Here is a 19,773-nt window from a genome sequence, read left to right on the forward strand (position 1 = left end):
GGCCATGGGGGACCCTGCACTGCCCATGACAAGGCCCCCTGCACCCAGTCTTCGCCAGCCTTTACATGGCGGTGCTACCGCAATGTAATCGCCGGCGGAGAAGGGACTCGTAATCCCCAGGGCAGCGCTGCTTGCAGTGATGACTTGGCGGATTAGGACCACCTCACCGCCAGACCCTCCAGGGGGGGAGAAGTGGCGGTGCTGGTGGTCCGACTGTGGCACAACCTCCGTGGTTGTAAGGTGTCTGTCGGACTGCCACATTGGCAGCGGTCCGACCCCCACCTCTGCCCTGGCAGTCTTAAGATTGCCTTGGTCGTAATGAGACCCTGAATCTTCATTTTGAGTTTCAATTGTGACACCATCTGGTGTACAATAAATCGCACAGTTCATTTTGCAAAGCAAGTCCCTGCCTAAAAAATTGAATCAGACGTTATGAACTGATAATTATTCTCCATTGATCCTATTTTAACAGGGACATCCGGTGTAACCTGGGTAATAATCTCTTTATACCTGATGGCTACAACTTGAACTTGTTTTGCCCGAGAGGGGTATGTTTGGAACTATCACAAAATGAACAGTAGAGTGGATAGCCTCCATGTCCATCAAGAAAGCAACATGGTGGCCATTGTCTTCACCGTCAATATATGGGCCTATTTCGTCTACCTCCAGGACTGCTCCAAGTAAGCCATCTTCCTCCCCGCTTAGGAGCCCTTATTGGGAATTATTTTCTGGATGAAACACAAAAAAACATTTTACTCATAGTTAATGGATTCTGTTAGTGCCCTGGATTAGATAGCATTGTGTTTTTTTTATATTTTGCTGCAATGCGGTCTAGGGGTTTATTTCATGCAAAATTGTCTTTGGTTCTGCATATTCTGCACAGGAGCTGGTTAGACTCGGAATAATGGCTGTGTCTGCATCTTATTCACATTCAGCTGCATTAGGGGAGCAAAATCATTGTGGATTCCATCTGGATTTTGCCTACATTATAGCTTCCAATGGCCTCTTTTACTGCAAAAATGACAAGCTGTGCTGTCTTTTAGCATAGCAATATTTACATTAATTCTGGCATTATCCGCAACCCCTCTTCCACTCCCTTGCAATTGCCCTATCTCATTTCTCCTCTTCACACCTTGCTTTGAAGACATCACATTTATTTCAGTATTGTCATAGTACTACAAACCAACATCAGAAACCATCAAGTGATTCCTGCCTTTTCTCTAAAATTGTTTGTTTGGGCAGTCATCAGCTTCTCATTGATCTTTTTCTGTTTTGGATCAAACCAATCACTACTGTACTTGGCTTACCTAAGGATTTCATCTATACCCTTTGTCTGCCAGCACATCACACACCAATATGTGAAACAAACGTCTAACAAAAAAAGACATGAAACCACTTGCACCATCTTTCTTGAAACCTTCAACTCCACTGTGTTTCTTAAAATGCTGCAGGAGCCTTTTATCATATGACTCTTTTGGGTCTTTTGTAGATCTTAGAATCCTTGACCAATTAATTTCCTTATCTGGCACCATCTTTTTGAAATGTTCTAGCACTCCCTTCTATATGTCAGCTTTCACATCAGAAAGAGCATTATTAGTGTCAGGGAGACCAGATCCTCTGGGCCTGCGCACGTTCCCAACATGTCCACCACTAGACAGCTCCAAAGCTCCAATAGAAATATCACAGAGCCTGAGAGAGTCCAAGTGGGGGAAACGGGGATTAGATAGGGAACAGCTGGGAAGGAGACCTGTAGGAAGCAAAAGGTTAAACAACACAATATCAAGATATAATCACATTGACTTTCACTCGACTATGGTCCTAAGAGTTCTCATACTGTAACCATGGATAACCTAAGCAGTGACTATAACTAGACCTCAATAAATCTGGGTACCTGGAAAAAGAATCAAGAATGGTTAATACAATGTTTCATATGAGTTTTTCATGAAATATCACACGCTGTCTAGAAATACAAGAACCTTCTAGAATAATGTTTCAGAACAAACATTGCGTTTTTACATGAGGACAAAAGGCAATCTGAAACATTCTCTGGAAAACAATAGGAATTGTACTAGGGACTTAATGTGCACAAAGAATGTCACATTTTGAATTTAGCATCTTCACAGAAAATCCCCAAAGCTCGGGATAAATGTGTGCACCTCATCAAACACAACACACCAAAGCTTTAATTGGCATAAAATGATCGCGCACACTGTTGCCGATCTGAACGTCAAGTTTTACATGCTGGAAATGAATCGCGCACACTGCCGATTCGAACAAGAATATGCAAATTCCATGAAATGATCGCGCACACTGTTACCGATCTGAACATCAAGTTTCACATGCGGGAAATGAATCGCGCACACTGCCGATTCGAACAAGAATATGCAAATGCCATGAAATGATTGCGCAAGCTGTTGCCGATCTGAACATCAAGTTTTACATGTGGGAAATGAATCGTGCACACTGCCGATTCGAACAAGATTATGCAAATGCCATAAAATGATTGTGCAAGCTGTTGCTGATCTGAATGCCAAGGTTTACATGAGAGCAATGAATCGCGCACTCTGAAAGCTCACAAGTAGGCCCAAAACTCGAGAATCTTTGAGAACGGGGTCCAGCCCGACCTCCGCCCTAGCACCCTTCTCTAAGATTCCCAATATAATGCGGGGCAGGCCTCCGGAACAGGAGCTCAGGAAGTTGCTGCTGCTCTGCACCGGGACCTCTGAATTGTGAGCACGTGGAGCTGGGCTGGCTCCCTTATATGGAGTCTGGCCCAGCCCACAAACAACACCCAGCCATGCTGCAGGGAAAGCTTCTAGAAGGTCCTAAAAAAGGACCACACCCTAACACACTCAGTAAGCCTGCAGCAATACCTTACAAATGAACAGTTATTGCAAACATCATTAATAGTATTTTTCAAGGTTAAAGTCTGCAATGCAAAAGGTTAACATACTGCATATAAACACAATGCATGAATTATGCTCTTGCATAAAGGCTGGGTTTTTGCATTTTTGTCGCCCGTAGAGCGCGCACTGTCCTGATGTTGACAATTAGGTTCAACCTTAACCGGTTCTTCAGTTGGTAAAACAACAGCAGCCTTACTCTCAGACCACAAATCACTAAGAACAACAGTCTCAAACAATGTATTCAATGTATTCAAATCAGTCCAAAGCATTTTTTAAATCACTGTCAGCCTATGAACTTATCTGTATCACTTCTCTAGTTCTATATTCAAGATTGATGCAAGTTTGGGAAATTCGTTGTGAAAGCATAAAGATCACCTCTCATTCAAGGCACATAGTTCTCTCCATGCACTTCTCTCAACGAAAATTCTGAGACTGCCCCTAACTCTGGATCACTAGTTGACCCCTTCACTGCCTTTCCTGCCTCTGAAACTTTAATGTTATTAGCGATCCCCTTCTTCCACCTTAATCTATATTCTTCAAAACCTTCCAGTTCCTTGTCTTTTAATCCAGATCCCTAATTTGAGCTGTTAAGGCAATAAACCTAATTATTTTATTTCTTCATTTGTCAAATCCATTTTAGAATTTCTCTTCACACTTTTCCTTTTTCTTGTGTCAACTTCACATTCATCAGTCAGTTCCTGAAACTTGTCATATGCATCATTTGCCCATATTGCTGCTTCTTTGATCGTGTATCCCATTGAATCCACATTATGTGACAATAATCTGTTCCTGTGCACTGTTCATTGTCAAATTTCCCAGAATTCAATTTTTAAAAGCCCAACATTAATATCCCTTTCCTTAGCAAATTCTTCTTTAATAGCAGTAGTAACAGGCATGTCACTTGAAACCGGAGAAACATCTGTAGTATCTCCACTAGTACTCAATAAAACTGGCATTATATTCTCAGATAGGGCACTGACAGATCCATTCACAACTGTAAGCATCATCAGACCCTGCTGAACCTATATAGAGTACCATGGGACCCTGCCCATGTCTTTGGATTCCATGTGTATATGGGGGAACTCCCAAATGCAAACGGTCATTTAAAATGTTAACCTCATCATCTGAGTCTCATTCTGAGTGTTGTTTCTCTCTGTCTCCCTCACCTGTTTTTTTTTTGTCTGTCGTCTCTTTGATTATCGCTGAGAAAACTCTCACTCCTTCCATCATATCCTCCCTCCAAAATTTCTGTTGTGGATTCCACTTGCCTTCCAGCTGCAGCTTAAAAGAACCTTTCACCTTCCTCTTCATTTTCTCTCTCTCTCTGTAGCCATCCAATCCTATTTGTTCAAGGCCTCAAATTGGGGAGATCTAAGTAATGGCTTTCTATCATTCATGGTTTGTCTCAAGAAATCTAGCTTTATAATGTTAAAGGTACCCTCCGAGGGAAACTACAAGCCCTTGTCAGAAGAGGTATATTCATGTCAATTAGAAATCCAAGTACACGTACAAAATCCAAAGTCTGTCATCATTTCATATGCAGGCAATCCTTCTGCAGGTAATTTCTGCCTGTGCATTTGCTGGTACAATAGGAGCTTTAGACTTTTTCAACACAGCACAGATTATTTTCACTCAAAATAATTTGAAAACCACACAAAACATGCTAGCAAACAACCAACCAATCCCAGTGCAGATATGCCAAAGGTCAATTTATCACATTGCAGCTTTGACAGTAACTAACCAATGACAGCCTGATTTTGGCGACGTCGTACAAAACCCAGCATGTCTTCATGAGTGAGAAAACAGTTGTACAGGCTTTCTCAATAGACACACACTAAATAAACCATAATAAATCTTGGCTGCTGAACCTAAATTCGAGAGAAAATGAGCAGGCTAGAATAAGACTAAAAATGCAACAAAAGAAAAAAGTAGCACCTTCATGGAACATGTCAAACCCAATTCGCACCAAACAGATTCCAGTCCAGAGGTAATCGTCCTTTGGTTAATGTATTTACTCCTGTGCACTGAGGAGCAAAGCACTCCTAGAAAGGGAAAACTTGTTAATTCAGGAAACCTTATCTGTGTGCATGTGGCACCTCACAAAACATACTACCTTTGTGTAGACAAGTTAAACAAAAGAATCTGGAGATCTTGTATTTCAATGAATCTGATAACTAAACCAACCAATAATAAAAATCTGTCTCTTTTTTTCTTTAATCACAAATAACAATAGTACATCAGAATCACAGTAATTCACCCACCAACTGATCCCAGAATCAACATCACATAACCAAAAACCTCCCACACTGACGTGAAGCTCCTAAAGTCTGACTCCATTTTAAGTAGGACCCAAATTCATCTTGGGTAAATAGGAGTTGCTATTTTTGCCCCAATTTAATTTATGCGGAATCACTGTCATGTCTGCCATTGATGCAGATGTTTTCTGACCTTATCATTCCAAGAACTGTGAAAGTGTCAGGACATTTTGACATTGGCATAGATATAACACATGATGCGACATCAGTCTGGGACAGGTGTTTCGTTATCACAGTTTCAAGGTCAAATAAGAACAAACACAGCCATATAGCCAAAATAGTGTAGTCTGAATTGAACACCATTTACTTTATATGTGCATAAGTATATGCTTGGGATGCACACCTTGATGCACATAATCTATGTCAGAAATTCCTGAACTTATGTCAGAAATTTCAGTCTTCGATAAGATTTAATATATAAGGTCTTCCCCTTGACCACTTGTCAGGAGAGGTCCTTCACCCAGATTATCACACACGATATGGTCAGAAACTGTCTTGACTACTGCCAGTACACCAAGAAGATTCAACATTGGACTTGATGCAGATAATGAGCTGAGTCCAGGAGAAAGGATGCTGCTGTGGCAGGTGCTTTCCTTTTGCAAGGAACACTGTCTTCACGCCTCACTGATAACCACAGCTTTTGCTGTCAACAAGGTATGCAGTGCAGTGCTTCTCCCTAAGAAAGTCTAGATTGCAAGTTCTACTTTCCATGCTTTCCTAGTGTAGCACATAGAAGTAGGTGTTAAGTTTTAAATTACATTTTAACTATGTTAGAAATGATAATGTGATTCTTGTTGTTCACAACCTGCCTATTTGCTGTTTTTATGATATTCTGTATGGTTGTTTTAGATGTACTGAGAAACAGGTTGGCCCTTGTAAGGGCACCAATTAACTGGGGATGGGCCTATAAGGGTGTTTTCAATGGTATGGTCTTTATTTTCTTTTCACCACTGTCCTTTCCAGAAAATCTTAAACATAAGAATTGGCTTAAGGACTTCCTTTTTTAAACAGTCTTCTCTTTTCTCTTTGGCAGCTGTCAGGAAGGAGACCCGCGTGTCCTGGATTGGTCCTGTGTCATCAGTCTTCATGCGGATGTCCCTCAAACAAAATACAGAAAGGACAGTATCAGGTAAGTGTTCACTTAGGGGTGCTATAGGGATATATCTCTAGTGTACCAGAGAGGTGTGGGAGGTAAGTGAAGGTGGAGCAACACTGCTTCAAGTGCACACACAGTGATTTACACCCCTAAAGTAGTGCAGTAGACTGTTTTTTTATTGCATGCAAGGGAGACAGAGTCTACCATTGGAAACATGCTTCTTTTTCCTTTATGCAATTTAAGTTTAGTTTTCCTACTAGTTACCCTTGTTACTGGGTTTTCCCTCCTGCCTCTGCCTCCCCTGGTCCTCTGGAATGCCTTTTAGCTGCTGCCCGACCCTCCTTCCAATAAGCCAGTACCTTGTGGTGCCATGCTCTTCCTGGAACGTGGCTGGGCTGCTTCGCGGTGTTTATTGCCTCGGGTGGAGGGGAATTCTTCATCTGCTCCCGCTGCGACTTCTCTGCTTTCCCCTCGCTTCCCTGCTCTTCCTCTCTGTGCCTTACTGGTCCCGCGTCGCTTTCTCCTCCTGGGGCTTCCTTCGCGACGATTCCGTCTGTTGGTGAGCGCTCCGCTTCTCTCCTGACCTCCTTTTCTTCTGGCATGGTGCGCGCCATGAGGACGCGACGCTCGAAATGCTCCACGTTCTGCGAAGAGCATGTCTCTGGAGTGCCCCTGGGGCACTTCGTAGGGGATCCTCCGCTTGCGTCGCAGTTCACTGTGGTGGTCGGCCAGTGACAGCTCTGTTGCAATAACTGCTTTTAGTTAAAAGTGTCTGTCCTTCTTAATAGCATTTGTATGTGTGTAATATAGTAAAGAGTGAAATAGGCTTGTTTCTGGTGCCTTGGTACCCCTGGTTTAGGGATTGTTAGTAAACCAAAAGCAATGTAGGGGTCGGCCCGTGACATAGGCCCCCATCCAAGCATGACCGATCGGGCCATGCATGACTCGGAGTTCTTGATAGGCAGTTCGCCGAACCATCTCTTTACCTGGCATATGGTGAATCTGGAAGGAGAAAGGTTGAAGCGATAGAAACCAACAAAGGATCCTGGTATTAATATCTTTATGACGGGCCAACCATGTTAAGGGAGCATGATCTGTCTTAAGGTGAAATGAACACCCCAATAAATAGTATTGTAATGCTTCCATGGCCAACTTAATGCACAAGCATTCCTTTTCAATAGTAGCATATCTTTGTTCCTTAGGCAAACATTTTCGGCTAATATAGACTATCAGATGTAACTCTCCAAGGTCATCAGGTTGTAGTAAAACAGCTCCAAATCCCAGGTCAGAGGCATCCATCTGAAGAAAAAAGGGTCTGTTAAAATCTGGACAATGTAGGACGGGGGAGTACAAAGGATTTTTCTCAGTGTTTCAAATTTTTCCTTTTGTAGGGAAGTTAACGAAATGTGGTGGGCAGGACGTTTAGCCTGGAGGAGGTCCGTCAAAACTGCTGCTTTATCTGAAAAATGAGGAATGAACCTGCGGTAGTATCCAACCTTGCCTAAAAAGGAACGTATTTGTTTCTTAGTTGTGGGATATAGAATATCCTGGATTGCCTGTACTTTATCGATCTGAGGTTTGATGGTGCCCTATTCTATGCGATACCCTAAATACTGAATGGATTCCTGTGCTAGGTGACATTTTTTTGGATTGGCGCTTAATTTTGCTTCTTTAAGTGTTAGGATAACCGATTCTAAATGGTTCAGATGACTCTCCCAAGATGGACTGAAAACCACAATGTCATCTAGCTATGCCTCTGCATACATGTTATGCTTGCAAAGAATATGATTCATAAGCCTCTGAAAAGTGGCAGGTGCCCCGTGGAGGCCAAAGGGCAATACTTTAAACTGATAAAGTCCTGAATGAGTGGAAAAAGCTGTCTTGTATCTATCTTCATGTGCTAATGGGATCTGCCAGTACCCTTTTGCTAAATCTAGAGTCGTCAGATACTGAGCTGTTCCCAACTGTTTTATCATTTCATCTACTCTGGGCATATGGTAGGTATCAAGGGGAGATATTGAATTTAATTGATGGAAGTCTATACAGAATCGGATAGAGTTATCTTGTTTCAGCACTAGTACAATTGGAGAGCACCATGGATTTGATAAAGGTTCTGTTATATCACTCTCTAACATGGCTTTTATGTCGTCTTCTACCGCCTGTCTTCTAGCCTTGGAAAATTGGTAGGGCCTTAGACGGATGTTTTTACCCCTGTCCTTATATATGTGGTGTTGAACCATGGTGGTTTGGCTTGCTTTTACTGAAAAAACCTCTTTGTACTTCTTTATTAGGGTGAGTGCTTGTTCTTTTTGTTTGGAGCTTAACTGTTCATTTATACATGGGAGGGTTTTGTCCTCCTCCTCCTTTGAGAGTGGAAATTGAATACTTCACCCATGTCTAGGTGTGACTAAAGCCACTTGTTCAGATGGAGTACTTATGAGCTCATCTTCTACCCACTCCTTCAGTAAGTTAATATGATATCTGTTCGCTTTTGTGGGATTTTATAGGTGACTGGAGAGACTTTTCCTATTACTTGATAGGGTCCCTGCCCTTTGGCCAACATTTTATTTTCAGAGGAGGGTAGTAGAATAAGGACCTTTGTTCCAACTTTCAATTCCCTGAGCTTACTCCCTCGATCATAGTACTGTTTCTGTCTTTCTTGTGTATCCTCCATTTTTATATGAACATCTCCCCATAAAGAATGTAATTTGTCCTTTAGCTCCTTAGCGTATTCTAGTAACTCCTTTCCCTCATCTTCTTCCTCTTTCCATCTTTCTGCAGCGATATCTAGCAAACTTCTGGGGTTTCGTCCAAATACTAGTTCAAAAGGGCTATGTCCGGTAGAGGATTGTACATGTGTCCTAATATCGTAAAGTACTAGAGGTCATTTCCTAACCCAATCTCTCCTGTTATCAGAGATCATTTTCCTCAGGAGAGATTTTATAGTACGATTGTATTTCTCTATGAGACTGTCTGTTTGTAGATGATACACTGATGTTTTTATTTGGATAATACCTAACAAACTACAGATCTGTTTAATCAACCGGGATACAAACGGGGTACCCTGATCAGTTAATAATTTGTTGGGAAAACGTACTTGAGTAAAGAATTCGATCATGGCCTGAGCCACTGTTTTCGTGTTCATATTTCTCAAGGGGATCGCTTCGGGGTAGTGGGTAGAATAATCAACAAGTACTAAGATGTACTTGTAGCCTCGGCTTGAGGCAACAATGGGTCCCACTAGGTCCATTCCTACTCCGGTGAAGGAGATAATAATTATGGGTAATGGGAGTAGTGGAGCTTTTGGTTGTTGAGGGGGATTGAATAACTGACATATTTGACATGAGGCACAAAACCTTTTGACATCTGAATACACTCCCGGCAAATAGAATCTTTGGAGTAAATAGGACTCCATCTTCTCGCTGCCGTAATGTCCTCCTCCTATCTTATTATGTGCTAAATGTAATACCTGGAGCCGGAATGGCTGGGGTACTAGCCGAGTCAGTATTTTATCTGCAGACATTACATGTCTATACAAAAGACCCCTTTTCAGAATGAAGATGCTTCCTACCTTCTCTTGGCTCTTTGGAACCACCTGCTCCCGCACGTTTTTAAGGGTGGGGTCCTCCTTCTGATTCACCCTGAAGCTCCCCATGGGAGAATCATCTGGGGATTCTGTGAAAGATAAGGAACACATGTGCAATAGACCTGCTTTGGGCATAGGGTTTTTTGTTTTCTCTTCTGTCTCTCCTACTCATTTTGTACTTTTCCTTACCTCCCTTTATCATTTTGTCATGAAAGGGAGCTTATAAAAACCACTCCTGGGCCTTTTCTTGCTGGATAGCTTTATCCATTAAGGATAAAAATCCTGAATAGTCTGTACCCACAATAAGGTCTTAAATCAAGCCGGGTAGAACCCCACCTTAAGGTGTTCACACCTATTCCTCCAGGAAAAGTCTATGTGGGCCAGGGGATAGACATTTGTTTACCCATGTACACAGGTTATGGCTGTCTTGTTTTCTTCATCCCACTGGCCTGGTTTTACTAGCTCAGCTCGTATTACTGACTGACGACACCCAGAGTCAATTAATACGGAGTGGTGGTTTCATTTACTCCCATTTCTATCACATATTGGGTATTCTTTTCCCCTGTACACATGACCCTTCCCTTAGACATTCCTATTTCCATAGGCTCAGGATTGGAGACCTGCCGAGTACAGTTATGAGCTATGTGGCCCCACTCAGCGCAGTGATAACATTGTGGTTGTGACATCACTTCTCTGCCTAAAGGACGGGGACATCTTCGAGTACCTGGGCTGGCTCTCGGGGTAGGTCTCTCACTATACCTATTTGGAGGGGGTAGGGCTCGGAAACTTCTAGATGAGTTGCTTTTGACATCAATAGTGTGATGATAGGCACTAGCTAGATCAATAGCCTCAGGTACTGATACTTTCGGATGGTGTCTAATCCATTGCCGGATTTGTAGGGGTAGTGATTCTAAATGTTGTTCGAGCAGTATCTTCTGTACTACCTCTTCTTTGGTGCACTCCTCAGGTTTAAGCCACTTCAACCCTACATCTTGTGTTCTATAGTATAATGCCCTAGGCGTATTGTTGTGATTCCATTTCTCCCTACGAAATCTTACTCAGTAATGTTCACAGTCAAAACCTAATCTCTCCAATATGGCTTTCTTTACCAGTTCATACGGGGTCATGCCACCCAGGTTAGTGGCTTAGTAAGCGGTTTGTTGTTCTCTTGTCAATAAAGGGGCGATACACTGGCCCCACCTTTTTTGGGGTCAGGAGGTAGACAGGGCAACTCTCATAATTAGTAAAAAAAAGATTCTGGGTCCTTACCAGCCATATACTTTTGCAGCACTGAACTGGGCACGTTAGGGTGTACCTTAGTGTCACCAACCGTTTCGATTAATTTTTGAATAGCTGGTTCGTTGATTGCGAGATTAAGTGTACTAAGGGAAGCCTGGTTCTTGTAACTGTTCTCTATCTCTTTGAACATTCCTCGTCTGCTCCTCAAAAAATAATTGTGAATGTCTCTGCCCTTCTGCTAATTGTCTAATCATCTTTTCCATCACTATCTCTGTCTCTGGCTACCTTTTGTCTTCTAACAACTCTGTCAGGTAGTGTAGGAGGAAAAAAGGATGGGAGGTATTTAGCATCCCACTTCTGACACCACTGTAAGGGCGCCGAATAACTGAGAAGAGGCCTATAAGGGTGCTTTCAGTAGTATGGTCTTTATTTTATTTTCACCATTGTCCTTTCCAGAAAAACTTATACATAAGAATTGGTTTAAGGGCTTCCTTTTTTAAACAGTCTTCTCTTTTCTCTTTGGTAGCTGTCAGGAAGATAGGAGACCTGCGTGAACTGTCCTGGATTGGTCCTGTTTCATCAGTCTTCATGCGGATGTCCCTCAAACAAAATACAGAAAGGACAATATCAGGTCAGTTTCCACTTACGGGTATTATAGGGATATATCTCCAGGGTACCAGGGAGGTGTGGGAGGTGAGTGAAGGTGGAACAACACTGCTTCAAGTGCACACACATTGATTTACACCCCTGAAGTAGTGCAGTAGACTGTTTTTGTATTGCATGCAAGGGAGACAGAGTCTCCCATTGGAAACGTGCTTCTTGTTTCCTTTGTGCAACTTAAGTTTAGGTTTCCTACTAGTTCCCCTTGTTGCTGCATTTTCTCTCCTGCCTCTTCCTCCCCTGGTCCTTTGGCAAACCTTTTAGCTACTTCCCGACCCTCCTTCTAATAAGCCCGTACCTTGTGGAGCCACGCTCCTCCTGGAACGCGGCTGGGCTGCTTCGCAGTGTTTTTTGCCTGGGGTGGAGTGGAATTCTTTGTCTGCTCCCGCTGCAACTCCTCTGCGTTCTCCTCGCTTCCCTACTCTTCCACCCTGTGCCTCTCTGGTGCCGCGTTGCTTTCTCCTCCTGGGGCTTCCTTCACGATAATACCGTCTGTTGGAGAGCGCTCCGCGTCTCTCCTGACCTCCTTTTCTTCCGGCGTGGTGCACGCCATGAGGTCACGTCCCCGGAAGTGCTCCACGTTCTGTGAGGACCATGTCTCTGGAGTGCCCCCCGGGCACATCGTGGGGGATCCTCTGCTTGCGTTGCAGTCCGACGGAGGTCAGCCCATGACAGCCCTGTTGCAATAACTGCTTTAGTTAAAAGTGTCTGTCCTTCTTAGTACCATTTGTCTGTGTGTAATATAGTAAAGAGTGAAATAGGCTTGTTTCTGGTGCCATGGTACTTCTGGTTTAGGGATTGTTAGTAAACCAAAGGCAATGATTCCACTTCAACAATATATTGGGTGGGGTCTGAGGGCTACAATAACCTGTCTTTTGTACTCAGCACTGATGCATGGAAACAATTTTCCCACTGTCACCTGTGGGTGGGAAAGCAAACCTTGTAGAACTACGCCAAAGTCATACTTGATGCAACAAAATAGCATAGCAATCCATTGTGCAACACAAATTTCAGCACCTCAGTAACACACTAGAAGCACTTTCAATCACCAGTAGCATTCCACCCAATTAATACTTACAATCCAAATTATTCTGGAATAGGCACTGAAAGTCAGGTCTTGGCAAAATCCGCCAGGAAGAGCCACACTGGAAAATCCACTCACACTCAAATTGGGATAAAGAGAGAAATTTGTAAAGCAAAAAGAAGGTGCGCTTTACCATGCAACTGTTCCCTGCTTCCAAATTTTGTGGACATAGGGGCCACCCCAATTTTAGAAACACCAAAATGTAATTCAAATACAATGGCCACAATTTGATGAATCAAATACAGTGTTAAACCTCAATTTCATAAGGCATTGTGTCTCACTGTCAATGTGTCTCCCAACATATAAACATATCAGAAAATACAGTCAATTAAGTATAAGGACCCACTCAATAACTGAGTTGTAGATCAGCAGATTAATTAAAGGGTTTTATTCCAAAATTCAAAAGAAAGCTAAAAGAGAGTCAATGCCATGAAGACTTTCAATTGAATGGGACTTTTAATAGAGATGCAAAATCAAAAATTGATTGTGAGCATCAAAATCGAGATTAAAACAGACAGCATCCGTAGTAGAACAGGAACGTCTGTGGCTCACCCCCAAAATCAAGGGTTTTATACATTATTTTCACATATAAAATTAACAGAGCTCAAGAATCATCGTGGTGTGAGCAAATGTATAATTTCATCAGCAAATCAGGGGACAGACTTATAAAACGTCATATTGCTTTAGCGCTAAGCACTACCCCACTACATTAATAATTATTCTGCCTCTTTTATGCTGATGCCATCAGTAGATCCTAAAATAAACTTGATACTCAAACAACAATGTGTTTTATGAAAGAATAGGACACAGTGATCTAGCGGAAAGACGTTAAAGAAATAGTTGCAGTTTGTGACAGCCAGGGAAAGTTAATCAAGGACAGCATGATCAATGACAATGGAAATAAACAAATAATATTTTACTTGATTACGTGTTCCAGAAAAGCAATGGAGTGATGTGTGCAGGGGAAGACAAGGGTGACAGTAGTGACATTCATTTTGAAAAAGATGACAATTACGCCTAATTTGAGGCCTAGGTAATAAAGGTCAGAAAGACACACTTGTACAAATCATAGATAATGTGTTTCTCAGACAACCGTACTATATCTCTTGTATGATCAAGTGTGAAAATACTTTCTACATGCCGTTCACGATGCACAAAAATGTAAGTGCTTAAAAATCTTCAATAGTCGGAATTTCTGTACGGCGTTTTAGCATTTTGAAATCAATCAATAATTCAATAAAAGCGTATCAGCACAAAGGTACAAAGTAACATTGTTAAAAATAGAACAATTATAAAAGAAATAAGAATTGATTTGTAACATTGATCCATAATTTGAAATGTACTAAAAGGTTCAGAGGTTTTGTTGGTTATGTTTATTTAAAGCAGATTTTTTTAAAAATCCCAAGCAAGTTGTTTGGGCAGCAGAGGTAGAAAATACAGAGCTGGTTTATACTGATAAAATCCATATAGTTTAAGAACAGGTTTTAAAAATCTATTTGTAAAAAGTTAATAGCATTCACAAAAAAAGCAAAGTGGGCTAAAGTCTGAATGGAGACTTCATTGCAGGGGCAGGAATAACAAATACAGTATAGCATTGACTGGGGGAAACATAGCATGATTCTTATATTTTCCAGTCAAACATTTGTGAGAACCAGCCTTTCCCATTGCTTTTTGTCCCAAATCAAATATGGTTCCGTGCCATTCATTGTTTGAGCGATAAAATAGTCCTGTAACATGGGCTTTCCCATTTCCATTGCATCCCTAGGGTGCGATCAAAAACGGTGTACAATTTTTTCACCCTTCTGATATCTGGCTTCACTAATGTTCTTAATATATTTGAGCTGTGGAATCATATGGCCACTGTCACGTGAGGCAGTCAGTTATGATTTCTTGCTGGAGAACAGCATGTTTGTTGTCCCTTATGAATATCCCAAGGATCAATGGTTCAAGCTTGAGTTGATCTCCCATGCAAGTTTTGCATAATTCAACATGTGCAAAGAAATGTGGTGTGCAAAGTGGTAGGCCTAATAGGATCCTTTAAAATCAGTTGGCCTCAGTTTTCAGGTTTGTTACATCACAATGGCCCCAAATACTGGGTCAAGACCAATAAACATTTGCAGTCATATTTTCAAGGCTCCTAGTAAAATCATACAATGCCACCACAGAGTGATTAAAATGTAGGCATCTATTAGAAAGATTGGACAGCCATCTACTACTTGAATCACATATTATCCTGAGGTACAGGAAAGCATTTACCTTCTTAATTCACTTTCCCTTACTTTGAATGGGGACTGATATTCAATACACACACCATATACTTAGTTTTGAGATGCTGGTCTCTAAAAGCAGGTGTCCATAAACTGCACAAACGTTTCTATTAATCCTTGCAAACTATTAGGGGTGCATGAAAACAGGAATGTGTCATTGACATAAAGTAAGGCCGGGACTGGGGTTGAATCAACTATAAGCATGCCTGTCCATGTGGAGAGCACACAGTTATTCAAACCAATATTGTACAATAGCAGAAACATTGGTGCCAAAATGAACCCTTGGCATATGCCTCGTGCCAGAGCAAAGGGTTCCGAACATTCTATCCCGACCCAAACCTCATCTAGGGAAGAATGTTTCATAGTTTCCATTGGTTGACCTTGGCAAAGGTGCTGCTGAGGATCATGAAGGAGGGATATAGTGCCCCCCTTTTTGGCAAAATATATTTTCTAATCAGATGTAAATGAAAGCACTGTTCCTGGATACCAGTCCCTCAGTATCCCTTATACAGGATCCATCAACAAACATGACATAGTAATTTTCGTCTAGTGGGATATCTTCAATATCAGGTCTTGGTTTGATGCACAATTCAGTTACGTGGAGACAGTCATGCTTTCCGTCATCCTCACGTACATTTTCAGCAGTAATTGGCAAAAGTATTGCTAGATTCAGAACATTACACCTTTTAATGTTAACATTGGGGATCCCAAAATAACTTGCTCATAACAGGTTAAACGGGCATGAGTCAAATACCGAGGTGGTCATTCTGAGTTTAGCGGTCATCAGTGAAGACCGCCATGCAAGCGGACGCCGAAAGACCACCAGTGATGGCGGAGTGAAGACCGCCGCATTAAGAGTCACCAACACAACACCACCCAAAATACACCCAAAAAAAGCACCCAAAGAACGACACCGTCGGCTGAAACTAAGCCATTAAGGAGGCGGCTGCACCACCAGCACTGCCACGCCGAGAATATCCCGCCTGCCAAATAGCGATTCACCAATCAGCATCACGGTCCCAACACGACGGCAATCCATTGGTGGTCCCAGCCACTGCAGGGGAAAAAAGGCACCACCACCAGAACACTGCACCACATTGGACAATACCATTACCCAACACCTCCTGAAACACATACACACACCTGTCCACAGCACTACAAAACACTCCCCACACAAACCCAGAACCCTTTTCAACCAGAAACTGTCAGAGTGAGGCAAGAGCACACTTAAAGGAGGCACTGAACCTAGATACCACAGGCACCATCATACTGAACACGCATCACACAACACACCACTGCACACAAACGCCACAAAGCACACACACACATACCACTACACAAACTCACATCAACAAACAGCACACCCAGAATCCCTGCACAACAAACACTCCACTCAGTGCCACCATGGTCTCCATATTAGGGGATTTCAAGGAATGGAACAATATCCTGCAGACATCCTCAACCCAACAGCAGACCCCATCCAGAAGTCAGGCAACACCACTGCCAACAACATCAGCACCTTCTACTGGAATTGAGGCACAGCAGGAGGACCCACAGGCCACCAGCACTCTTCCCCCCGCATCTGAGGGACCCCCTGCAAAAGAGCCCACCCATCCAGACATCTTGGAGGGCCTGAGGCCAAGGCCAGTCCCCCCACCAGGAAGTGATCCTTCTTCTGCATTGTCACCCTTGTGTGCCACTGTTACACCATGTTGGATGTCCAAAAACAAGTACACAGCATACCAGGCAAATGGATTCAGGACCTGTGAGACAAACAGCTGTACCACCCACTCTGATCAGCACTTACACTGGACTGTGATGTCATACACTTAATAAACACAAATTCACACAAGTCATGGTGCACGTCTCTTCATTGTATGTAGTGGCAATCCTGTTTCCAAGCAGCAAAAATATACACATGTCGGCACCACAACAATATAGAAGTGACAGATGTATTGGTACATCCCATCAGGTGTGTAAGTATATCCAAATTGTAATGATATCCAATGTCAACAATGGCAACAGACAATACAGAAATCAGCTCGCAGACAGAGATGTGACCTGAAGAGGGAAAATTAAATGGAATCAGGCACAAAGTTGTAAGGCATGTGAACCAAGACATACATCTACAGCATTTGAACACATACACAGGATGACTGGCCCAGCAGCTATGATACCACATATGTAAGAGCCTGCATAGGTACTCACAAACGTGTGGGACAGGAACATCCTCTATTGTTCACCTCCCTGAGTAGTCAGGAACAGGTACATGCAACACAGCAGCTGACATTGCAGTATGATGCAGCAGGACAAGACGGACCTGTACATCATTGAAAGTAGTGACAAGGTATGTCAGTTCTGTTGTTGTGTGCCTCATCCTTGTCTGCCTCCCCCTCACCATCAGAGTCACCAGCCACAAACATTGTTCCAGCATCAATGTCCTCCCTCCCCCAACTGTGGGATGTGCCTTCTGAAGGCCAGATTATGGAGCATGCAGCATGCGACAATGATCTTGCAGACTTTCCCTGGTTGTTACTGTAGTGCACCACCAGACACATGAAGGCAACAAAATCTATCTTTCAAGAGACCGAAGGTCCGCGCAATCACTTGCCTCATCCGGCCATGTGCCTCATTGTACCTGTTCTCCCCTCCTGTAGTTGTATGTCTCAAAGGTGTCAGGAGCCAGGGCAGGTTGGGGTATCCGGAGTCACCTGTGTGGAAAAGGGAACATGGCTATAGGTAACAATGCTAGGCAGAGTGCTGACTGTGTTATGATGGGTAGAAACATCTGACATGGAGGGCAGTACACATACCTATGAGCCAGGCCCTTTCTCCCTGTAGCTGTGACATTATTGCAGGGACACTGCTGTTTCTCAAGACGTAGGAATCATGGGCCACATGTACGAAATTCAGGTTTTGTGACTCGCAATTTGCGAGTTACAAAACCTGATGTACAACAGTGTCAATGACACTGTTTGCGATTCCCAATGGGGTCGCAAATGACCTACCTCTTGAATATTCATGAAGTAGGTCACAATTTGTGAACCCATTGGGAATGGCCGCCCTCACAGGGATGGTGGCCTGCTGGAGACAGCAAACCACCATGTCTGTGACTGCTTTTAAATAAAGCAGTTTTTTTAAATGCAGGCCGTTTTCCTTAAAGGTTTCTTTTCATTTTTTCAGAACAAGCAGTGGTCCGTGGGACCACTGCCTGTTCTGAAAAAATATTTCCGCTGCCATTTACAAAGGGGAAGGGGTCCCATAGGGACCCCTTCCTGTTTGCAAATGGGTTAGCACCAGTTTGAAACTGGTGCTAACTGCGACTGTTTTGTGACCGCATTCAAGGTCACAAAACAATAGTAGATGGGACTGCGACTCACAATTAGGAAGGGGACACCCCTTCCTAATTGCGACTCGCAAACCCCTTTTGCGATTCGGTAAATAGATTATCGAATTGCAAAAATGGGTTTGTACATCCCAAATTGTATTTTTCAAGTCGCAAACGGCCTGATTTGCCGTTTGCGACTTGAAAAATGCCTCGTACATCTGTCCCCATGTACTGATCCTGGGAATTTTGCATTCACATGTGTTATGTACTCGTCTGCAAGACACATCACTTGTACATTGAGCGAATATGTACTCTTCCTCTTTCTGTAGACCTGTTAATTGGTCCTTGGAGGTACCAACGCAGTGTGAGTCCCATCAATGGCCCCAATTACTTGAGGGAGATTTGATATGTTGTAGAAGGCTGCTTTTACAGTAGGCAATTCTGGAGGTTGTGGGAACCTAATGTACCTGTGCACATGCTTGAGTAGGGCATCCAGCACATCCTGCAACTCCTTACTGAACTGGGGCTGTGAAAACCCTGCAGCCAGTCCCACTGTAACCTGAGAAGAGCCACTCGCCAGAAAATGCAGGACTGACAACACCTGGACTGTTGGAGGGATGGCATGGGGATTCCTCAAACCCGGCAGGAGGTCTGTCTTCAACTGGGCGACCAGTTCCCTGATGCACAAACGGTTCAGTCGATAGGTCAGGATCATGTGGCGCTCTTCCATGGCATCAAGATCTATGAGTAGCCAGTAAACTGGTGCATTCCTCATCACTCCATTGTGGAGTGTGCGGGGACACAAACAACAATCTGGGAACCTTTCACAATGTAGGGCACCAAGTATGACATACGAGAGTCATGAAGTTTTATTCATGCAAGTTGGCTGTCATGTCAGGACATGTACATGTACACCTTCCATGTGTTCCACTATACTGATCATATATGCTGGCAACTGTAGTGACAAGTGTGGTGATATCACCAAACATTCACTACATGTGTCATTATCCACAATGTGTGACCTGATGTATCTGTTTGTGACGACATGCAGGTAATTACGCAGTGTGAATCCAGGACAGTCATGTTACAGACTAATATGGCACCTGCCTGTCCGGCATGCATTGGACAGCTGGAAGTGACCGCGTTCTGCTGGCAGAAGTCGTCATGCAGGAAGGCAGTTTGAACCGCCGTGCAACTCTCCATTGGTTAACATTGACGTCTATGGGAGACTGGGACCAATGACGATCACCGCCGGTGGTGATGGTCATGACAGCTGCAGTCATAACCGCACT

At 43.1% G+C, this 19,773-nt stretch overlaps 1 protein-coding gene across 6 annotated transcripts in view; it reads left to right on the forward strand.

Annotated features, from left to right (window-relative positions):
* Positions 1–19,773, forward strand: part of TLR2 (toll like receptor 2) — a 321,825-nt gene that overhangs the window by 134,981 nt on the left and 167,071 nt on the right. For 4 of the 6 annotated variants that reach the window (XR_011205421.1, XM_069242846.1, XM_069242854.1 and 1 more), the window contains 2 exons: positions 6,255–6,350; positions 11,669–11,773. The gene's annotated coding sequence lies outside the window, so the exon portion shown is untranslated. The remainder of the gene's footprint in view (positions 1–6,254; positions 6,351–11,668; positions 11,774–19,773) is intronic. The other 2 variants (XM_069242872.1, XM_069242881.1) reach the window with 1 other exon arrangement.

This window comes from Pleurodeles waltl, chromosome 1_2, assembly GCF_031143425.1.
Source record: "Pleurodeles waltl isolate 20211129_DDA chromosome 1_2, aPleWal1.hap1.20221129, whole genome shotgun sequence".
Lineage (NCBI taxonomy): Eukaryota > Metazoa > Chordata > Amphibia > Caudata > Salamandridae > Pleurodeles > Pleurodeles waltl.